The following is a 19,254-nucleotide window of genomic DNA, read 5'->3' on the forward strand; positions in this document are numbered from 1 at the left end:
TTATAATTTGTATATAGAGCAGCATGAACAACACAGCTCCATTGTATCATTACTGTAAGTTTCTTTGTTTTATATTATTGAGTATTTTTTTTTTTCACAACTGTCATTCTTAGATGATGTGCATCATTTTGTAAGCAAAAATAATGATGAACATTAGTTACCCATTTCACACTGACTATATACAGTAACCCATTTGTTGCTAACTACATAGTTACTATTTAAATAAAGTTTTTTTTATCATTTGCCCATGAACATAATACTGTTATTATATAATGTCCAGTATGATGAAATATAAATATTCTTCTAGAATTCTGTAGGCTGGTCCCATGCTCGCACATTTACCACTTTTATGGCTCCAGCTTCATGCACATGTTCCATCAGATCATCAAAATAATGACTTCTGCACAGAGTATTTAAGGAGACATGGGAGCTGTTCTTCTTGTGGGCATCAGTGACTTACCAACCAGTGAAATCATGTTAGTTAGGGGTGTTTTGCATGTGATGTGGGTGGAGTGAGATATGTGGATTGGGATAGAGGCAATGATGTGAGGAGAGGGATAGAGGTGAGCGGAATAGCACAAAGCAAGAGTTAGATAGTGGAATAAGCTTTAAAAAATATATACCAGTAAAACTAATGGATGAGCGATTGTGGGGCACAGTGGCATGAGCAGTGCACATTTATATTTAGGCAGAGTATTCGCTCATAATGCTAAAGGCTATACAAAATCTAAATAAGCCATTGGCCATTAAAATAGAAAGGATGTAGTTATAGTAATGGCCAGTAGATGGCATTGATAAGCTGTGTTTCTCATTGTAATGATATCACACTGAGAGAGATTCCTATGTTAGAGAGCCCACTGTTTTCCTTGCCGGGCACTGTGGTGTGTGTCTGTAATCCCAGCTACTTGGGAGGCTGAGGCTGGAGGAGTGTTTGAGTCCAGGAGTTCTGGTCCCCATTGAGCTATGTTGATTGGGTGTCCACACTATGTTCAGCATCAATATGGTGACTCTGGGGGAGCTCAGAGCTACCAGGTTGCTTAAAAAGAGGTGAACCGGCCCAGGTTGGAAACAGAGCAGGTCAAACCCCCTGTGCTTATCAGTAGTGGGATTGCACCTGTGAATAGCCAGTGTAGAGCAACCTGGACAACAAAGCACAACACAGTTTCTTTATTATGTTGTTTTACTCATTAATTTTTATGATAATTTGATACCAGAGTGGTAAAAAATATTTATTATAATTTGTATATAGAGCAGCATGAACAACACAGCTCCATTGTATCATTACTGTAAGTTTCTTTGTTTTATATTATTGAGTATTTTTTTTTTTCACAACTGTCATTCTTAGATGATGTGCATCATTTTGTAAGCAAAAATAATGATGAACATTAGTTACCCATTTCACACTGACTATATACGGTAACCCATTTGTTGCTAACTACACAGTTACTATTTAAATAAAGTTTTTTTTATCATTTGCCCATGAACATAATACTGTTATTATATAATGTCCAGTATGATGAAATATAAATATTCTTCTAGAATTCTGTAGGCTGGTCCCATACTCGCACATTTACCACTTTTATGGCTCCAGCTTCATGCACATGTTCCAACAGATCATCAAAATAATGATTTATGCACAGAGTATTTAAGGAGACATGGGTGCTGTTCTTCTTGTGGGCATCAGTGACTTACCAACCAGTGAAATCATGTTAGTTAGGGATGTTTTGCATGTGATGTGGGTGGAGAGAGATATGTGGATGGGGATAGGGGCAATGATGTGAGGAGAGGGATAGAGGTGAGCGTAATAACACAAAGCAAGAGTTAGATAGTGGAATAAGCTTTAAAAAATATATACCAGTAAAACTAATGGATGAGCGATTGTGGGGCACAGTGGCATGAGCAGTGCACATTTATATTTAGGCAGAGTATTCGCTCATAATGCTAAAGGCTATACAAAATCTAAATAAGCCATTGGCCATTAAAATATAAAGGATGTAGTTATAGTAATGGCCAGTAGATGGCATTGATAAGCTGTTTTTCTCATTGTAATGACATCACACTGAGAGAGATTTCTATGTTAGAGAGCAGGCTGTTTTCCTTGCTGGGCACTGTGGTGTGTGTGTCTGTAATCCCAGCTTCTTGGGAGGCTAAGACTGGAGGAGTGTTTGAGTCCAGGAGTTCTGGTCCCCATTGAGCTATGTTCATTGGGTGTCCACACTAAGTTCAGCATCACTATGGTGACTCTGGGGGAGCTCAGAGCTATCAGGTTGCTTAAAAAGAGGTGAACCGGACCAGGTTGGAAACAGAGCAGGTCAAACCCCCTGTGCTTATCAGTAGTGGGATTGCACCTGTGAAAAGCCAGTGTAGAGCAGCCTGGACAACAAAGCACAACACAGTTTCTTTATTATGTTGTTTTACTCTTTAATTTTTATGATAATTTGATACCAGAGTGGTAAAAAATATTTATTATAATTTGTATATAGAGCAGCATGAACAACACAGCTCCATTGTATCATTACTGTAAGTTTTATTGTTTTAAATTATTGAGTATTTTTTTTTTCACAACTGTCATTCTAAGATGATGTGCATCATTTTGTAAGCAAAAATAATGATGAACATTAGTTACCCATTTCCCACTGACTATATACAGTAACCCATTTGTTGCTAACTACACAGTTACTATTTAAATAAAGTTTTTTTTACCATTTGCCCATGAACATAATACTGTGATTATATAATGTCCAGTATGATGAAATATAAATATTCTTCTAGAATTCTGTAGGCTGGTCCCATACTCGCACATTTACCACTTTTATGGCTCCAGCTTCATGCACATGTCCCATCAGATCATCAAAATAATGACTTCTGCACAGAGTATTTAAGGAGACATGGGTGCTGTTCTTCTTGTGGGCATCAGTGACTTACCAACCAGTGAAATCATGTTAGTTAGGGATGTTTTGCATGTGATGTGGGTGGAGTGAGATATGTGGATGGGGATAGAGGCAATGATGTGAGGAGAGGGATAGAGGTGAGCGGAATAGCACAAAGCAAGAGTTAGATAGTGGAATAAGCTTTAAAAAATATATACCAGTAAAACTAATGGATGAGCGATTGTGGGGCACAGTGGCATGAGCAGTGCACATTTATATTTAGGCTGAGTATTCGCTCATAATGCTAAAGGCTATACAAAATCTAAATAAGCCATTGGCCATTAAAATAGAAAGGATGTAGTTATAGTAATGGCCAGTAGATGTCATTGATAAGCTGTTTTTCTCATTGTAATGATATCTCACTGAGAGAGATTCCTATGTTAGAGAGCAGGCTGTTTTCCTTTCCGGGCACTGTGGTGTGTGTCTGTAATCCCAGCTACTTGGGAGGCTGAGGCTGGAGGAGTGTTTGAGTCCAGGAGTTCTGGTCCCCATTGAGCTTTGTTGTTTGGGTGTCCACACTAAGTTCAGCATCAATATGGTGACTCTGGGGGAGCTCAGAGCTACCAGGTTGCTTAAAAAGAGGTGGACCAGCCCAGGTTGGAAACAGAGCAGGTCAAACCTCGTGTGCTTATCAGTAGTGAGATTGCACCTGTGAATAGCCAGTGTAGAGCAGCCTGGACAACAAAGCACAACACAGTTTCTTTATTATGTTGTTTTACTCATTGATTTTTATGATAATTTGATACCAGAGTGGTAAAAAATATTTATTATAATTTGTATATAGAGCAGCATGAACAACACAGCTCCATTGTATCATTACTGTAAGTTTTCTTGTTTTATATTATTGAGTATTTTTTTTTCAGAACTGTCATTCTTAGATGATGTGCATCATTTTGTAAGCAAAAATAATGATGAACATTAAAGTTACCCATTTCCCACTGACTATATACAGTAACCCATTTGTTGATAACTACACAGTTACTATTTAAATAAAGCTTTTTTATCATTTGCCCATGAACATAATACTGTTATTATATAATGTCCAGTATGATGAAATATAAATATTCGACTAGAATTCTGTTGGCTGGTCCCATACTCGCACATTTACGACTTTTATGGCTCCAGCTTCATGCACATGTCCCATCAGATCATCAAAATAATGACTTCTGCACAGAGTGTTTAAGGAGACATAGGTTCTGTTCTTCTTGTGGGCAACAGTGACTTGCCAACCAGTGAAATCATGTTAGTTAGGGATGTTTTGCATGTGATGTGGGTGGAGTGAGATATGTGGATGGGGATAGAGGCAATGATGTGAGGAGAGGGATACAGGTAAGCGGAATACCACAAAGCAAGAGTTAGAGAGTGGAACAAGCTTTAAAAATATTTACCAGTAAAACTAATGGATGAGCAATTGTGGGGCACAGTGGCATGAGCAGTGCACAATTATATTTAGGCAGAGTATTCGCTCATAATGCTAAAGGCTATACAAAATCTAAATAAACCATTGGCCATTAAAATATAAAGGATGTAGTTATAGTAATGGCCAGTAGATGGCATTGATAAGCTGTTTTTCTCATTGTAATGACATCACACTGAGAGAGATTTCTATGTTAGAGAGCAGGCTGTTTTCCTTGCTGGGCACTGTGGTGTGTGTGTCTGTAATCCCAGCTTCTTGGGAGGCTAAGACTGGAGGAGTGTTTGAGTCCAGGAGTTCTGGTCCCCATTGAGCTATGTTCATTGGGTGTCCACACTAAGTTCAGCATCACTATGGTGACTCTGGGGGAGCTCAGAGCTATCAGGTTGCTTAAAAAGAGGTGAACCGGACAAGGTTGGAAACAGAGCAGGTCAAACCCCCTGTGCTTATCAGTAGTGGGATTGCACCTGTGAATAGCCAGTGTAGAGTAGCCTGGACAACAAAGCACAACACAGTTTCTTTATTATGTTGTTTTACTCATTAATTTTTTTGATAATTTGATACCAGAGTGGTTAAAAATATTTATTATAATTTGTATATAGAGCAGCATGAACACAGCTCCATTGTATCATTACTGTAAGTTTTCTTGTTTTATATTATTGAGTATTTTTTTTTTCAGAACTGTCATTCTTAGATGATGTGCATCATTTTGTAAGCAAAAATAATGATGAACCTTAAAGTTACCCATTTCCCACTGACTATATACAGTAACCTATTTGTTGCTAACTACAGTTACTATTTAAAAAAAGCTTTTTTATCATTTGCCCATGAACATAATACTGTTATTATATAATGTCCAGTATGATGAAATATAAATATTCTACTAGAATTCTTTAGGCTGGTCCCATAGTCGCACATTTACCACTTTTATGGCTCCAGCTTCATGCACATGTCCCATCAGATCATCAAAATAATGACTTCTACACAGAGTGTTTAAGGAGACATAGGTGCTGTTCTTCTTGAGGGCATCAGTGACTTGCCAACCAGTGAAATCATGTTAGTTAGGGATGTTTTGCATGTGATGTGGGTGGAGTGAGATATGTGGATGGGGATAGAGGCAATGATGTGAGGAGAGGGATACAGGTAAGCGGAATACCACAAAGCAAGAGTTAGAAAGTGGAACAAGCTTTAAAAATATTTACCAGTAAAACTAATGGATGAGCAATTGTCAGGCACAGTGGCATGAGCAGTGCACATTTATATTTAGGCAGAGTATTCGCTCATAATGCTAAAGGCTATACAAAATCTAAATAAGCCATTGGCCATTAAAATATAAAGGATGTAGTTATAGTAATGGCCAGTAGATGGCATTGATAAGCTGTTTTTCTCATTGTAATGACATCACACTGAGAGAGATTCCTATGTTAGAGAGCAGGCTGTTTTCCTTGCTGGGCGCTGTGGTGTGTGTCTGTAATCCCAGCTACTTGTGAGGCTGAGGCTGAAGGCGTGTTTGAGTCCAGGAGTTGTGGTCCCCATTGAGCTATGTTGATTGGGTGTCCACACTAAGTTCAGCATCAATATGGTGACTCTGGGGGAGCTCAGAGCTACCAGGTTGCTTAAAAAGAGGTGAACCGGCCACGTTGGAAACAGAGCAGATCAAACCCCCTGTGCTGATCAGTAGTGGGATTGCACCTGTGAATAGCCAGTGTAGAGCAGCCTGGACAACAAAGCACAACACAGTTTCTTTATTATGTTGTTTTACTCATTAATTTTTATGATAATTTGATACCAGAGTGGTAAAAAATATTTATTATAATTTGTATATAGAGCAGCATGAACAACACAGCTCCATTGTATCATTACTGTAAGTTTTCTTGTTTTATATTATTGAGTATTTTTTTTTTCAGAACTGTCATTCTTAGATGATGTGCATCATTTTGTAAGCAAAAATAATGATGAACATTAAAGTTACCCGTTTCCCACTGACTATATACAGTAACCCATTTGTTGCTAACTACACAGTTGCTATTTAAATAAAGTTTTTTTATCATTTGCCCATGAACATAATACTGTTATTATATAATGTCCAGTATGATGAAATATAAATATTCTTTTAGAATTCTGTAGGCTGGTCCCATACTCGCACATTTACCACTTTTATTGCTCCAGCTTCATGCACATGTCCCATCAGATCATCAAAATAATGACTTCTGCACAGAGTATTTAAGGAGACATGGGTGCTGTTCTTCTTGTGGGCATCAGTAACATGCCAATCAGTGAAATCATGTTAGTTAGGGATGTTTTGCATGTGATGTGGGTGGAGTGAGATATGTGGATGGAGATAGAGGCAATGATGTGAGGAGAGGGATAGAGGTGAGCGGAATAGCACAAAACAAGAGTTAGATAGTGGAATAAGCTTTAAAAAATAAATACCAGTAAAACTAATGGATGAGCGATTGTGGGGCACAGTGGCATGAGCAGTGCACATTTATATTTAGGCAGAGTATTCGCTCATAATGCTAAAGGCTATACAAAATCTAAATAAGCCATTGGCCATTCAAATATATAGGATGTAGTTATAGTAATGGCCAGTAGATTGCATTGATAAGCTGTTTTTCTCATTGTAATGACATCACACAGATAGAGATTCCTATGTCAGAGAGCAGGCGGTTTTCCTCTCTGGGCACTGTTGTGTGTGTCTGTAATCCCAGCTACTTGGGAGGCTGAGGCTAGAGGAGTGTTTGAGTCCAGGAGATGTGGTCCCTATTGAGCTATGTTGATTGGGTGTCCACACTAAGTTCAGCATCAATATGGTGACTCTGGGGGAGCTCAGAGGTACCTGGTTGCTTAAAAAGAGGTGAACTGGTCCAGGTTGGAAACAGAGCAGGTCAAACCCCCTGTGCTGATCAGTAGTGGGATTGCACCTGTGTAGAGCAGCCTGGACAACAAAGCACAACACAGTTTCTTTATTATGTTGTTTTACTCATTTATTTTTATGATAATTTGATACCAGAGTGGTAAAAAATATTTATTATAATTTGTATATAGAGCAGCATGAACAACACAGCTCCATTGTATCATTACTGTAAGTTTTATTGTTTTAAATTATTGAGTATTTTTTTTCAGAACTGTCATTCTTAGATGATGTGCATCATTTTGTAAGCAAAAATAATGATGAACATTAAAGTTACCCATTTCCCACTGACTATATACAGTAACCCATTTGTTGATAACTACACAGTTACTATTTAAATAAAGCTTTTTTATCATTTGCCCATGAACATAATACTATTATTATATAATGTCCAGTATGATGAAATATAAATATTCTACTAGAATTCTGTTGGCTGGTCCCATACTCGCACATTTACGACTTTTATGGCTCCAGCTTCATGCACATGTCCCATCAGATCATCAAATTAATGACTTCTGCACAGAGTGTTTAAGGAGACATAGGTTCTGTTCTTCTTGTGGGCAACAGTCACTTGCCAACCAGTGAAATCATGTTAGTTAGGGATGTTTTGCATGTGATGTGGGTGGAGTGAGATATGTGGATGGGGATAGAGGCAATGATGTGAGGAGAGGGATACAGGTAAGCGGAATACCACAAAGCAAGAGTTAGAAAGTGGGACAAGCTTTAAAAATATTTACCAGTAAAACTAATGGATGAGCAATTGTTGGGCACAGTGGCATGAGCAGTGCACATTTATATTTAGGCAGAGTATTCGCTCATAATGCTAAAGGCTATACAAAATCTAAATAAGCCATTGGCCATTAAAATATAAAGGATGTAGTTATAGTAATGGCCAGTAGATGGCATTGATAAGCTGTTTTTCTCATTGTAATGACATCACACTGAGAGAGATTTCTATGTTAGAGAGCAGGCTGTTTTCATTGCTGGGCACTGTGGTGTGTGTCTGTAATCCCAGCTTCTTGGGAGGCTAAGACTGGAGGAGTGTTTGAGTCCAGGAGTTCTGGTCCCCATTGAGCTATGTTCATTGGGTGTCCACACTAAGTTCATCATCAATATGGTGACTCTGGGTGAGCTCAGAGCTACCAGGTTGCTTAAAAAGAGGTGAACCTGACCAGGTTGGAAACAGAGCAGGTCAAACCCCCTGTGCTTATCAGTAGTGGGATTGCACCTGTGAATAGCCAGTGTAGAGTAGCCTGGACAACAAAGCACAACACAGTTTCTTTATTATGTTGTTTTACTCATTAATTTTTATGATAATTTGATACCAGTGTGGTAAAAAAATATTTAGTATAATTTGTATATAGAGCAGCAATATAGAGCAGCATGAACAACCCAGCTCCATTGTATCATTACTGTAAGTTTTCTTGTTTTATATTATTGATTTTTTTTTTTTCAGAACTGTCATTCTTAGATGATGTGCATCATTTTGTAAGCAAAAATAATGATGAACATTAGTTACCCATTTCCCACTGACTATATACAGTAACCCATTTGTTGATAACTACACAGTTACTATGTAAATAAAGTTTTTTTTATCATTTGCCCATGAACATATTACTGTTATTATATAATGTCCAGTATGATGAAATATAAATATTCTTCTAGAATTCTGTAGGCTGGTCCCATACTCACACATTTACCACTTTTTATGGCTCCAGCTTCATGCACATGTCCCATCAGATCATCAAAATAATGACTTCTGCACAGAGTATTTAAGGATACATGGGTGCTGTTTTTCTTGTGGGCATCAGTGACTTACCAACCAGTGAAATCATGTTAGTTAGGGATGTTTTGCATGTGATGTGGTTGGAGTGAGATATGTGGATGGGGATAGAGGCAATGATGTGAGGAGAGGGATAGAGGTGAGCGGAATAGCACAAAGCAAGAGTTAGATAGTGGAATAAGCTTTAAAAAAATATATACCAGTAAAATTAATGGATGAGCGATTGTTGGTCACAGTGGCATGAGCAGTGCACATTTATATTTAGCAGAGTATTCGCTCATAATGCAAAAGGCTATACAAAATCTAAATAAGCCATTGGCCATTAAAATATAAAGGATGTAGTTATAGTAATGGCCAGTAGATAGCATTGATAAGCTGTTTTTCTCATTGTAATGACATCACACTGAGAGAGATTCCTATGTTAGAGAGCAGGCTGTTTTCGTTGCCGGGCACTGTGGTGTGTGTCTGTAATCCCAGTTACTTGGGAGGCTGAGGCTGGAGGAGTGTTTGAGTCCAGGTGTTCTGGTCCCCATTGAGCTATGTTGATTGGGTGTCCACACTATGTTCAGCATCAATATGGTGACTCTGGGGGAGCTCAGAGCTACCAGGTTGCTTAAAAAGAGGTGACCTGGCCCAGGTTGGAAACAGAGCAGGTCAAACCCCCTGTGCTTATCAGTAGTGGGATTGCACCTGTGAATAGCCAGTGTAGAGCAGCCTGGACAACAAAGCACAACACAGTTTCTATATTATGTTGCTTTACTCATTAATTTTTATGATAATTTGATACCAGAGTGGTAAAAAATATTTATTATAATTTGTATATAGAGCAGCATGAACAACACAGCTCCATTGTATCATTACTGTAAGTTTTCTTGTTTTATATTATTGAGTATTTTTTTTTTCAGAACTGTCATTCTTAGATGATGTGCATCATTTTGTAAGCAAAAATAATGATGAACATTAAAGTTACCCATTTCCCACTGACTATATACAGTAACCCATTTGTTGCTAACTACACAGTTACTATTTAAATAAAGTTTTTTTATCATTTGCCCATGAACATAATACTGTTATTATATAATGTCCATTATGATGAAATATAAATATTCTACTAGAATTCTGTAGGCTGGTCCCATACTCGCACATTTACCACTTTTATGGCTCCAGCTTCATGCACATGTCCCATCAGATCATCAAAATAATGACTTCTGCACAGAGTATTTAAGGAGACATGGGTGCTGTTTTTCTTGTGGGCATCAGTGACTTACCAACCAGTGAAATCATGTTAGTTAGGGATGTTTTGCATGTGATGTGGTTGGAGTGAGATATGTGGATGGGGATAGAGGCAATGATGTGAGGAGAGGGATAGAGGTGAGCGGAATAGCACAAAGCAAGAGTTAGATAGTGGAATAAGCTCTAAAAAAATATATACCAGTAAAATTAATGGATGAGCGATTGTTGGTCACAGTGGCATGAGCAGTGCACATTTATATTTAGGCAGAGTATTCGCTCATAATGCAAAAGGCTATACAAAATCTAAATAAGCCATTGGCCATTAAAATATAAAGGATGTAGTTATAGTAATGGCCAGTAGATGGCACTGATAAGCTGTTTTTCTCATTGTAATGACATCACACTGAGAGAGATTCCTATGTTAGAGAGCAGGCTGTTTTCGTTGCCGGGCACTGTGGTGTGTGTCTGTAATCCCAGTTACTTGGGAGGCTGAGGCTGGAGGAGTGTTTGAGTCCAGATGTTCTGGTCCCCATTGAGCTATGTTGATTGGGTGTCCACACTATGTTCTGCGTCAACATGATGACTCTGGGGGAGCTCAGAGCTACCAGGTTGCTTAAAAAGAGGTGACCTGGCCCAGGTTGGAAACAGAGCAGGTCAAACCCCCTGTGCTTATCAGTAGTGGGATTGCACCTGTGAATAGCCAGTGTAGAGCAGCCTGGACAACAAAGCACAACACAGTTTCTTTATTATGTTGTTTTACTCATTAATTTTTATGATAATTTGATACCAGAGTGGTAAAAAATATTTATTATAATTTGTATATAGAGCAGCATGAACAACACAGCTCCATTGTATCATTACTGTAAGTTTTCTTGTTTTATATTATTGAGTATTTTTTTTTTCAGAACTGTCATTCTTAGATGATGTGCATCATTTTGTAAGCAAAAATAATGATGAACATTAAAGTTACCCATTTCCCACTGACTATATACAGTAACCCATTTGTTGCTAACTACACAGTTACTATTTAAATAAAGTTTTTTTATCATTTGCCCATGAACATAATACTGTTATTATATAATGTCCAGTATGATGAAATATAAATATTCTACTAGAATTCTGTAGGCTGGTCCCATACTCGCACATTTACCACTTTTATGGCTCCAACTTCATGCACATGTCCCATCAGATCATCAAAATAATGACTTCTGCACAGAGTATTTAAGGAGACATGGGTGCTGTTTTTCTTGTGGGCATCAGTGACTTACCAACCAGTGAAATCATGTTAGTTAGGGATGTTTTGCATGTGATGTGGTTGGAGTGAGATATGTGGATGGGGATAGAGGCAATGATGTGAGGAGAGGGATAGAGGTGAGCGGAAGAGCACAAAGCAAGAGTTAGATAGTGGAATAAGCTTTAAAAAAATATATACCAGTAAAATTAATGGATGAGCGATTGTTGGTCACAGTGGCATGAGCAGTGCACATTTATATTTAGGCAGAGTATTCGCTAATAATGCAAAAGGCTATACAAAATCTAAATAAGCCAATGGCCATTAAAATATAAAGGATGTAGTTATAGTAATGGCCAGTAGATGGCATTGATAAGCTGTTTTTCTCATTGTAATGACATCACACTGAGAGAGATTCCTATGTTAGAGAGCAGGCTGTTTTCTTTGCCGGGCACTGTGGTGTGTGTCTGTAATTCCAGTTACTTGGGAGGCTGAGGCTGGAGGAGTGTTTGAGTCCAGGTGTTCTGGTCCCCATTGAGCTATGTTGATTGGGTGTCCACACTATGTTCAGCATCAATATGGTGACTCTGGGGGAGCTCAGAGCTACCAGGTTGCTTAAAAAGAGGTGACCTGGCCCAGGTTGGAAACAGAGCAGGTCAAACCCCCTGTGCTTATCAGTAGTGGGATTGCACCTGTGAATAGCCAGTGTAGAGCAGCCTGGACAACAAAGCACAACACAGTTTCTTTATTATGTTGTTTTACTCATTAATTTTTATGATAATTTGATACCAGAGTGGTAAAAAATATTTATTATAATTTGTATATAGAGCAGCATGAACAACACAGCTCCATTGTATCATTACTGTAAGTTTTCTTGTTTTATATTATTGAGTATTTTTTTTTTCAGAACTGTCATTCTTAGATGATGTGCATCATTTTGTAAGCAAAAATAATGATGAACATTAAAGTTACCCATTTCCCACTGACTATATACAGTAACCCATTTGTTGCTAACTACACAGTTACTATTTAAATAAAGTTTTTTTATCATTTGCCCATGAACATAATACTGTTATTATATAATGTCCAGTATGATGAAATATAAATATTCTACTAGAATTCTGAAGGCTGGTCCCATACTCGCACATTTACCACTTTTATGGCTCCAGCTTCATGCACATGTCCCATCAGATCATCAAAATAATGACTTCTGCACAGAGTATTTAAGGAGACATGGGTGCTGTTTTTCTTGTGGGCATCAGTGACTTACCAACCAGTGAAATCATGTTAGTTAGGGATGTTTTGCATGTGATGTGGTTGGAGTGAGATATGTGGATGGGGATAGAGGCAATGATGTGAGGAGAGGGATAGAGGTGAGTGGAATAGCACAAAGCAAGAGTTAGATAGTGGAATAAGCTTTAAAAAATATATACCAGTAAAACTAATGGATGAGCGATTGTGGGGCACAGTGGCATGAGCTGTGCACATTTATATTTAGGCAGAGTATTCGCTCATAATGCAAAAGGCTATACAAAATCTAAATAAGCCATTGGCCATTAAAATATAAAGGATGTAGTTATAGTAATGGCCAGTAGATGGCATTGATAAGCTGTTTTTCTCATTGTAATGACATCACACTGAGAGAGATTCCTATGTTAGAGAGCAGGCCGTTTTCATTGCCGGGCACTGTGGTGTGTGTCTGTAATCCCAGTTACTTGGGAGGCTGAGGCTGGAGGAGTGTTTGAGTCCAGGTGTTCTGGTCCCCATTGAGCTATGTTGATTGGGTGTCCACACTAAGTTCAACGTCAATATGGTGACTCTGGGGGAGCTCAGAGCTACCAGGTTGCTTAAAAAGAGGTCAACCGGCCCAGGTTGGAAACAGAGCAGGTCAAACCCCTTGTGCTTATCAGTAGTGGGATTGCACCTGTGAATAGCCAGTGTAAAGCAGCCTTGACAACAAAGCACAACACAGTTTCTTTATTATGTTGTTTTACTCATTAATTTTTATGATAATTTGATACCAGAGTGGTAAAAAATATTTATTATAATTTGTATATAGAGCAGCATGAACAACACAGCTCCATTGTATCATTACTGTAAGTTTTCTTGTTTTATATTATTGAGTATTTTTTTTTTCAGAACTGTCATTCTTAGATGATGTGCATCATTTTGTAAGCAAAAATAATGATGAACATTAAAGTTACCCATTTCCCACTGACTATATACAGTAACCCATTTGTTGCTAACTACACAGTTACTATTTAAATAAAGTTTTTTTATCATTTGCCCATGAACATAATACTGTTATTATATAATGTCCAGTATGATGAAATATAAATATTCTACTAGAATTCTGTAGGCTGGTCCCATACTCGCACATTTACCACTTTTATGGCTCCAACTTCATGCACATGTCCCATCAGATCATCAAAATAATGACTTCTGCACAGAGTATTTAAGGAGACATGGGTGCTGTTTTTCTTGTGGGCATCAGTGACTTACCAACCAGTGAAATCATGTTAGTTAGGGATGTTTTGCATGTGATGTGGTTGGAGTGAGATATGTGGATGGGGATAGAGGCAATGATGTGAGGAGAGGGATAGAGGTGAGCGGAATAGCACAAAGCAAGAGTTAGATAGTGGAATAAGCTTTAAAAAAATATATACCAGTAAAATTAATGGATGAGCGATTGTTGGTCACAGTGGCATGAGCAGTGCACATTTATATTTAGGCAGAGTATTCGCTCATAATGCAAAAGGCTATACAAAATCTAAATAAGCCATTGGCCATTAAAATATAAAGGATGTAGTTATAGTAATGGCCAGTAGATGGCATTGATAAGCTGTTTTTCTCATTGTAATGACATCACACTGAGAGAGATTCCTATGTTAGAGAGCAGGCTGTTTTCGTTGCCGGGCACTGTGGTGTGTGTCTGTAATCCCAGTTACTTGGGAGGCTGAGGCTGGAGGAGTGTTTGAGTCCAGGTGTTCTGGTCCCCATTGAGCTATGTTGATTGGGTGTCCACACTAAGTTCAGCATCAATAGGGTGACTCTTGGGGAGCTCAGAGCTACCAGGTTGCTTAAAAAGAGGTGAACCGGCCCAGGTTGGAAACAGAGCAGGTCAAACCCCCTGTGCTTATCAGTAGTGGGATTGCACCTGTGAATAGCCAGTGTAGAGCAGCCTGGACAACAAAGCACAACACAGTTTCTTTATTATGTTGTTTTACTCATTAATTTTTATGATAATTTGATACCAGAGTGGTAAAAAATATTTATTATAATTTGTATATAGAGCAGCATGAACAACACAGCTCCATTGTATCATTACTGTAAGTTTTCTAGTTTTATATTATTGAGTATTTTTTTTTTCAGAACTGTCATTCTTAGATGATGTGCATCATTTTGTAAGCAAAAATAATGATGAACATTAAAGTTACCCATTTCCCACTGACTATATACAGTAACCCATTTGTTGCTAACTACACAGTTACTATTTAAATAAAGTTTTTTTATCATTTGCCCATGAACATAATACTGTTATTATATAATGTCCATTATGATGAAATATAAATATTCTACTAGAATTCTGTAGGCTGGTCCCATACTCGCACATTTACCACTTTTATGGCTCCAACTTCATGCACATGTCCCATCAGATCATCAAAATAATGACTTCTGCACAGAGTATTTAAGGAGACATGGGTGCTGTTTTTCTTGTGGGCATCAGTGACTTACCAACCAGTGAAATCATGTTAGTTAGGGATGTTTTGCATGTGATGTGGTTGGAGTGAGATATGTGGATGGGGATAGAGGCAATGATGTGAGGAGAGGGATAGAGGTGAGTGGAATAGCACAAAGCAAGAGTTAGATAGTGGAATAAGCTTTAAAAAATATATACCAGTAAAACTAATGGATGAGCGATTGTGGGGCACAGTGGCATGAGCTGTGCACATTTATATTTAGGCAGAGTATTCGCTCATAATGCAAAAGGCTATACAAAATCTAAATAAGCCATTGGCCATTAAAATATAAAGGATGTAGTTATAGTAATGGCCAGTAGATGGCATTGATAAGCTGTTTTTCTCATTGTAATGACATCACACTGAGAGAGATTCCTATGTTAGAGAGCAGGCCGTTTTCATTGCCGGGCACTGTGGTGTGTGTCTGTAATCCCAGTTACTTGGGAGGCTGAGGCTGGAGGAGTGTTTGAGTCCAGGTGTTCTGGTCCCCATTGAGCTATGTTGATTGGGTGTCCACACTAAGTTCAACGTCAATATGGTGACTCTGGGGGAGCTCAGAGCTACCAGGTTGCTTAAAAAGAGGTCAACCTGCCCAGGTTGGAAACAGAGCAGGTCAAACCCCTTGTGCTTATCAGTAGTGGGATTGCACCTGTGAATAGCCAGTGTAAAGCAGCCTTGACAACAAAGCACAACACAGTTTCTTTATTATGTTGTTTTACTCATTAATTTTTATGATAATTTGATACCAGAGTGGTAAAAAATATTTATTATAATTTGTATATAGAGCAGCATGAACAACACAGCTCCATTGTATCATTACTGTAAGTTTTCTTGTTTTATATTATTGAGTATTTTTTTTTTCAGAACTGTCATTCTTAGATGATGTGCATCATTTTGTAAGCAAAAATAATGATGAACATTAAAGTTACCCATTTCCCACTGACTATATACAGTAACCCATTTGTTGCTAACTACACAGTTACTATTTAAATAAAGTTTTTTTATCATTTGCCCATGAACATAATACTGTTATTATATAATGTCCAGTATGATGAAATATAAATATTCTACTAGAATTCTGTAGGCTGGTCCCATACTCGCACATTTACCACTTTTATGGCTCCAACTTCATGCACATGTCCCATCAGATCATCAAAATAATGACTTCTGCACAGAGTATTTAAGGAGACATGGGTGCTGTTTTTCTTGTGGGCATCAGTGACTTACCAACCAGTGAAATCATGTTAGTTAGGGATGTTTTGCATGTGATGTGGTTGGAGTGAGATATGTGGATGGGGATAGAGGCAATGATGTGAGGAGAGGGATAGAGGTGAGCGGAATAGCACAAAGCAAGAGTTAGATAGTGGAATAAGCTTTAAAAAAATATATACCAGTAAAATTAATGGATGAGCGATTGTTGGTCACAGTGGCATGAGCAGTGCACATTTATATTTAGGCAGAGTATTCGCTCATAATGCAAAAGGCTATACAAAATCTAAATAAGCCATTGGCCATTAAAATATAAAGGATGTAGTTATAGTAATGGCCAGTAGATGGCATTGATAAGCTGTTTTTCTCATTGTAATGACATCACACTGAGAGAGATTCCTATGTTAGAGAGCAGGCTGTTTTCGTTGCCGGGCACTGTGGTGTGTGTCTGTAATCCCAGTTACTTGGGAGGCTGAGGCTGGAGGAGTGTTTGAGTCCAGGTGTTCTGGTCCCCATTGAGCTATGTTGATTGGGTGTCCACACTAAGTTCAGCATCAATAGGGTGACTCTGGGGGAGCTCAGAGCTACCAGGTTGCTTAAAAAGAGGTGAACCGGCCCAGGTTGGAAACAGAGCAGGTCAAACCCCCTGTGCTTATCAGTAGTGGGATTGCACCTGTGAATAGCCAGTGTAGAGCAGCCTGGACAACACAGTTTCTTTACTATGTTGTTTTACTCATTCATTTTTATGATAATTTGATACCAGAGTGGTTACAAATATTTATTATAATTTGTATATAGAGCAGCATGAACAACACAGCTCCATTGTATCATTACTGTAAGTTTTCTTGTGTTATTTTATTGAGTATTTTTTTTTCAGAACTGTCTTTCTTAGATGATGTGCATCATTTTGTAAACAAAAATAATGATGAACATTAAAGTTACCCATTTCCCACTGACTATATACAGTAACCCATTTGTTGCTAACTACACAGTTACTATTTAAATAAAGTTTTTTTTATCATTTGCCCATGAACATAATACTGTTATTATATAATGTCCAGTATGATGAAATATAAATATTCTACTAGAATTCTGTAGGCTGGTCCCATACTCGCACATTTACCACTTTTATGGCTCCAGCTTCATGCACATGTCCCATCAGATCATCAAAATAATGACTTCTGCACAGAGTATTTAAGGAGACATGGGTGCTGTTTTTCTTGTGGGCATCAGTGACTTACCAACCAGTGAAATCATGTTAGTTAGGGATGTTTTGCATGTGATGTGGTTGGAGTGAGATATGTGGATGGGGATAGAGGCAATGATGTGAGGAGAGGGATAGAGGTGAGCGGAATAGCACAAAGCAAGAGTTAGATAGTGGAATAAGCTTTAAAAAAATATATACCAGTAAAATTAATGGATGAGCGATTGTTGGTCACAGTGGCATGAGCAGTGCACATTTATATTTATGCAGAGTATTCGCTCATAATGCAAAAGGCTATACAAAATCTAAATAAGCCAATGGCCATTAAAATATAAAGGATGTAGTTATAGTAATGGCCAGTAGATGGCATTGATAAGCTGTTTTTCTCATTGTAATGACATCACACTGAGAGAGATTCCTATGTTAGAGAGCAGGCTGTTTTCATTGCCGGGCACTGTGGTGTGTGTCTGTAATCCCAGTTACTTGGGAGGCTGAGGCTGGAGGAGTGTTTAAGTCCAGGTGTTCTGGTCCCCATTGAGCTATGTTGATTGGGTGTCCACACTATGTTCAGCATCAATATGGTGACTCTGGGGGAGCTCAGAGCTACCAGGTTGCTTAAAAAGAGGTCACCCGGCCCAGGTTGGAAACAGAGCAGGTCAAACCCCCTGTGCTTATCAGTAGTGGGATTGCACCTGTGAATAGCCAGTGTAGAGCAGCCTGGACAACAAAGCACAACACAGTTTCTTTATTATGTTGTTTTACTCATTAATTTTTATGATAATTTGATACCAGAGTGGTAAAAAATATTTATTATAATTTGTATATAGAGCAGCATGAACAACACAGCTCCATTGTATCATTACTGTAAGTTTTCTAGTTTTATATTATTGAGTATTTTTTTTTTCAGAACTGTCATTCTTAGATGATGTGCATCATTTTGTAAGCAAAAATAATGATGAACATTAAAGTTACCCATTTCCCACTGACTATATACAGTAACCCATTTGTTGCTAACTACACAGTTACTATTTAAATAAAGTTTTTTTATCATTTGCCCATGAACATAATACTGTTATTATATAATGTCCATTATGATGAAATATAAATATTCTACTAGAATTCTGTAGGCTGGTCCCATACTCGCACATTTACCACTTTTATGGCTCCAGCTTCATGCACATGTCCCATCAGATCATCAAAATAATGACTTCTGCACAGAGTATTTAAGGAGACATGGGTGCTGTTTTTCTTGTGGGCATCAGTGACTTACCAACCAGTGAAATCATGTTAGTTAGGGATGTTTTGCATGTGATGTGGTTGGAGTGAGATATGTGGATGGGGATAGAGGCAATGATGTGAGGAGAGGGATAGAGGTGAGCGGAATAGCACAAAGCAAGAGTTAGATAGTGGAATAAGCTTTAAAAAAATATATACCAGTAAAGTTAATGGATGAGCGATTGTTGGTCACAGTGGCATGAGCAGTGCACATTTATATTTATGCAGAGTATTCGCTCATAATGCAAAAGGCTATACAAAATCTAAATAAGCCAATGGCCATTAAAATATAAAGGATGTAGTTATAGTAATGGCCAGTAG

The 19,254-nt window shown here is 38.1% G+C and overlaps 15 non-coding genes across 15 annotated transcripts; all 15 read left to right on the forward strand.

The window, feature by feature from the left end:
• Positions 1–868: 868 nt before the first annotated feature.
• LOC148478565 (signal recognition particle RNA) lies at positions 869–1,168 on the forward strand. The gene has a single exon (XR_015872386.1).
• A 932-nt stretch (positions 1,169–2,100) lies between these two features.
• On the forward strand, positions 2,101–2,402 carry LOC148478566 (signal recognition particle RNA). The gene has a single exon (XR_015872342.1).
• A 931-nt stretch (positions 2,403–3,333) lies between these two features.
• LOC148478567 (signal recognition particle RNA) lies at positions 3,334–3,633 on the forward strand. Its single transcript, XR_015872333.1, has one exon.
• A 930-nt stretch (positions 3,634–4,563) lies between these two features.
• LOC148478568 (signal recognition particle RNA) lies at positions 4,564–4,865 on the forward strand. The gene has a single exon (XR_015872334.1).
• Positions 4,866–5,791: 926 nt separating this feature from the next.
• On the forward strand, positions 5,792–6,090 carry LOC148478569 (signal recognition particle RNA). The gene has a single exon (XR_015872283.1).
• A 932-nt stretch (positions 6,091–7,022) lies between these two features.
• Positions 7,023–7,311, forward strand: LOC148478570 (signal recognition particle RNA). The gene has a single exon (XR_015872371.1).
• A 929-nt stretch (positions 7,312–8,240) lies between these two features.
• Positions 8,241–8,540, forward strand: LOC148478571 (signal recognition particle RNA). The gene has a single exon (XR_015872325.1).
• Positions 8,541–9,485: 945 nt separating this feature from the next.
• On the forward strand, positions 9,486–9,785 carry LOC148478572 (signal recognition particle RNA). The gene has a single exon (XR_015872107.1).
• Positions 9,786–10,718: 933 nt separating this feature from the next.
• On the forward strand, positions 10,719–11,018 carry LOC148478573 (signal recognition particle RNA). The gene has a single exon (XR_015872267.1).
• Positions 11,019–11,951: 933 nt separating this feature from the next.
• On the forward strand, positions 11,952–12,251 carry LOC148478574 (signal recognition particle RNA). The gene has a single exon (XR_015872123.1).
• Positions 12,252–13,183: 932 nt separating this feature from the next.
• Positions 13,184–13,483, forward strand: LOC148478575 (signal recognition particle RNA). Its single transcript, XR_015872297.1, has one exon.
• Positions 13,484–14,416: 933 nt separating this feature from the next.
• LOC148478576 (signal recognition particle RNA) lies at positions 14,417–14,716 on the forward strand. Its single transcript, XR_015872159.1, has one exon.
• Positions 14,717–15,648: 932 nt separating this feature from the next.
• Positions 15,649–15,948, forward strand: LOC148478577 (signal recognition particle RNA). The gene has a single exon (XR_015872326.1).
• A 933-nt stretch (positions 15,949–16,881) lies between these two features.
• LOC148478578 (signal recognition particle RNA) lies at positions 16,882–17,171 on the forward strand. Its single transcript, XR_015872294.1, has one exon.
• A 933-nt stretch (positions 17,172–18,104) lies between these two features.
• Positions 18,105–18,404, forward strand: LOC148478579 (signal recognition particle RNA). Its single transcript, XR_015872222.1, has one exon.
• Positions 18,405–19,254: the final 850 nt, after the last annotated feature.

This window comes from Taudactylus pleione, unplaced genomic scaffold (assembly GCF_031769625.1).
Source record: "Taudactylus pleione unplaced genomic scaffold, aTauple2 ptg000652l, whole genome shotgun sequence".
NCBI classification, from domain to species: Eukaryota; Metazoa; Chordata; class Amphibia; order Anura; family Myobatrachidae; genus Taudactylus; species Taudactylus pleione.